This window comes from Saccopteryx bilineata, chromosome 4 (assembly GCF_036850765.1).
Source record: "Saccopteryx bilineata isolate mSacBil1 chromosome 4, mSacBil1_pri_phased_curated, whole genome shotgun sequence".
Lineage (NCBI taxonomy): Eukaryota > Metazoa > Chordata > Mammalia > Chiroptera > Emballonuridae > Saccopteryx > Saccopteryx bilineata.
In genome coordinates this window covers 139,594,709-139,598,707 of record NC_089493.1, presented here as the reverse complement: position 1 = coordinate 139,598,707, position 3,999 = coordinate 139,594,709, and the positions used below count along the sequence as shown (strand labels likewise).

Below are 3,999 nucleotides of genomic sequence, written 5' to 3'. Positions count from 1 at the left end.
TATGTCCAGGGTTCAATTCCCGGTCAGAGTATGCAGGAGAATCCACCATCTGCTTCTGACCCCCTCTCTCTCTTTTCCCTCTACTCCCACTGCTGGCCCCAGATGGGGTTGCTGGATGGATCCCAGTCAAGAAGCATTTGGAAGTCTGCCTCACTATCTCCCTTCCTCTCACCTAAAAAAAAAAAAAAGACTTCTGCTCAGTTAGTCTTTATTGGTTATTCTAGTTGGTTGTTTATTTTAGTTGCAATTCCAATTTGATCTTGGGTGGAGGTGATTTAATTTCCACATACTCAGCCTTTATCTTGGATCCAGGACTAACTTTTATAACTTCCTTTAGATGTAGAGTTGAAAGCCTAAAATAGGTGTTTAATAATTCTTCATAAATTTTAACCCATAACAATATATTAAAAGCAATCATGTGACACATACACTTACACTCTCAAAGCAGGGAAATCGTGGTCCCTGGTTACATAGCTAAGAGATTTTCCATAGGTTTCATGTGTGGATTGTGCAGAAACAGGACTGGTGGCATTTTATGGCCCAATCCAAATCTGGCGTTGTGAAATTCCCACCTTTGTTTATAGATTTAAGTTTACTCCACTTAAGATAAGCATCTGAAAATAATGGAGACACCTGACCTGGCCTGAAGCTTACATTCTCATTCACTGTAACTCTAACCCTGGTCACAAACTTTGAAAAGAGTGTCTTTCCACTGACAGATGTGCCTGTTTGAAGGGAGAGAGAGGACAGGAGGGATAAGAGAGGGGCATAAAGAGAAATAAATATAGAGTGATGGAGGATGATTTGACTTTGGGTGATGGATATACGCATAATTGACTGTCCAAATGATGTGGAGATGTTTTCTCTAAATCTGTGTACTCTGATTGACCAATGTCATCCTGTTAAATTTGATTGTCTAAATTAAAAAAAAGTGTATAGGGCATAATGCTTTCACTTAGTAATTTCTTTTTTGTTAAAAAAATTCCTGTTTTGCAATTTTGAACTTGCAAAAATCATACTAGTGGAAGACATTCAAGAAAACTCCAATTAATGAATCTATTATTAAGAAGAAAGGAGCAAATTACCTATTCCAAGCTCAAGGCAACAGCCATCACCATATTTCCCACACTATGTAAGAACCGGTGTTTAGATTGATAAAAAGAGGCAAATAAAGAACCAATCTTTTGTGAATATTAAATGTCAACCCTTGGTATGCTGTAGTTACTAATATGGACTAATGCATTTTAGAGGGATTCTTCACAATCCTTCTTTTTAAAATTCCTTTAAAAATAAAGGAATTTGCCATAGAAGCCTGAATTTACCAGTAAACTCAACAGAAAAGAACATCCTATTCCCAAGCATTTTGATTAATTGATGATCTACTGTACAGTCATTAGATTCTATTGTGCAAACATTAAGTATGAAAATTGTAATTATGTAGCATTTATTGAATCTCCTGGAATCAGTAAATGATTACTTGGAGACAAGCAAAAGAAGACTACAGTTAGAAAAAACAGCCTTTTCAAAATATGCAGGCACACTAAAGTTTTGTTGCCACAACTTTTCTAATTTATTTTTAACCAAATCTTTGAATATGCATGAGTGTTTTGCACTTTTTAACTTAAATCATGACATTAACAGAATTATTTGTAAGTGATCTGTGACTCTACAATTCATTGCAACATGATTATTTTGGAGAAAAATTATTTTATTTATTTATTTTGACTTTAAGTTTTATTTATTCATTTTAAATTTTATTTAGAAAATTAAATTTAACAGAAAAACATGATTGATAATAGATCTATATGAATACAAAAGAAAAAATAACCTTGGAATATATTTTGTAAATGAGTCAGACATAAAACAATTTATTTGTGGTTCTATTGTAGATATCAAAAGGTTAGCTACACACATTATACCATACACATTTTTGCAAAACTTCAACTTTCACAAAAATATATTTCAGGCAATTTTTTAAAGATCAGAAACTTGGGAAATATTTGGGGAAAACATCCTAACAAGTAGAAGAAGTACACCAGAAGAAATATACCTTTGTCCGATTGTTAACAAAGTTAGAAATATTGTGCCCTGTTCGCAGAAGGTATGAGGAACAAGAAAAAGCTAATGCATCCACCTTATGCCCCATTGGCATATAAGGTATTGAGGATGGGGCTGGCTATGTGACTCTGATTGTGTGGTGGAAGGTCTTTGGACCTGTCATTAGGGAGTTGATTCATAATTGGGATGCTTCAATAAGGTAAATAGGTGGCCTTAAAAGTTGTTATCAAACATATTTTTCCTGAAACTCTGCTGAAACTTTAAGTGCTCCACACAGAAAAATCACTCTTTCTCTGCTGTTCCTGTCCATTGAAGCAGAGGAAGAAAGAGGGGTGCACTACTTTAGCCTCAGTCTCAAAATGATTATACATACATGGCCTAATTGCTAAAGACTTAAATTAAAGTCAGATATTTAACTTTATTTCTGTTGTTAAAAGACACATTTCTTGGGCCAAAGAAAAGACGACTCTTTACCTGTCTTTGTGAACTTTGCCTACACTGAATTCCTAAAATCAGAATGTAGCGTAGTCCAGTGATGGCAACTCCACACCATCTACCTGAGCCTCCCACCCAGGGTTATCATGCTAAATAGCCAAGCCCTGTGAAAACTTTTGAAACCTCAACAGAGCACTCAAGACACCCATTGATCCATGGGAACTGCCACAAACTGACCATTCATTTTATCATTATTTGCATATATAATAAAGCTTTTTATTTAGACAAATAACTTTATTTTGTTTTAAGCATCTATAGCAATACACATGTGTGTAAGGAGGCTGCTTCTATCAGTAAGAAAAACGTTACAAAAGATACATACAAATATAGGTATTAAAAGCATGAGGGGTCTTATATCCTTTCTTGAAGAACAAGCACATTCTATATATATGAGTAGGTTGTAACAAAGAATTTTAAAGTTCAAGAGCTTGTCACAATAATGAGGTATGATAATGGACAAGAAAAGTCATGCAAGCTTCTCTCTTGTCCAATACTCAGTGAAGTCTCCTTCACTTCTCAGAGAGGCCTTTAGTGTTCACTGTCTATTGGATGTTCTTTGAGGTCTCCTTCTCCTCAGTTTCAGTTTCTGCTGCCGGTTCTGTCTCTTTTTTTGTCTAATCCACTGGGCCAGGCTTTTCCTCAGACTTATGCTGCACAAATTTGGGTAGAAATTTTTGTCTGTGGCCTAGGAGTAAAGTATCTACACATTACCTCTGGAAAATAGAACTTGGTTTTAGGTTTGATTATATCTTGCTCTTCATGATCTTTGAAGTGCCACTAGTATCTTTTTGAAGGATGATATCGATAGTCTGACATAGCTTCATGAAAAGCTGACTGGATGTCATGCACTGCAGTAAGCACTTCTAGAGTTTTTAACTAATCCCCAGTCTGGCTCCTGATAGATCACTCCAGCAATGATATAGTAATCAGCCAGTAGGATAACTTGGGTAGGGGTCTGCTGCTGTTGCTTCCAAATGGTAAAAAGAATGGGTGCTTGAGCATGTAAAAAGATGTATTCCACTCCAGCCATCTGATTTAAGTATTCTAATGTTAGTCTCTGCACTTTGACCACTTCGTTATTACATGTTCTCTTGTAAAAAGAATTACTTCATTCTGAAAAGTAATCTAGGATTCTTCCACTATTCAAAATGGGGATCTGTGAACTGTCAACCCAAGAGATTCCCAGCAGATTACCTCAGATATCCACTTCCGTCATAACTCTAAAAGGGTTTACAGGTTGTCCTTCCCACCAAGAGGAAACGTAACAGCAATGACAACAGAGCAGCAGGTTTCAGAACCTAGGGACTGTGAGGAGAACCTCAAAAAGGGGAGGATACTCAAAGCCAGGAAGAAGGCAGGGAGGGAGAGCTGGAAGGACAGGGACCCCAATGGCAGGTGGAGGTGGTAAAGAGGAGAGGGGTACCACTGGAAAGTGGGAGTAGGGTC

General features: G+C 36.7%; 1 pseudogene; it reads right to left on the bottom strand.

Moving 5' to 3' along the window:
• Window positions 1-3,047: 3,047 nt before the first annotated feature.
• Window positions 3,048-3,769, bottom strand: LOC136335318 (mediator of RNA polymerase II transcription subunit 6 pseudogene; annotated as a pseudogene).
• Between the last annotated feature and the right edge of the window lie 230 nt (window positions 3,770-3,999).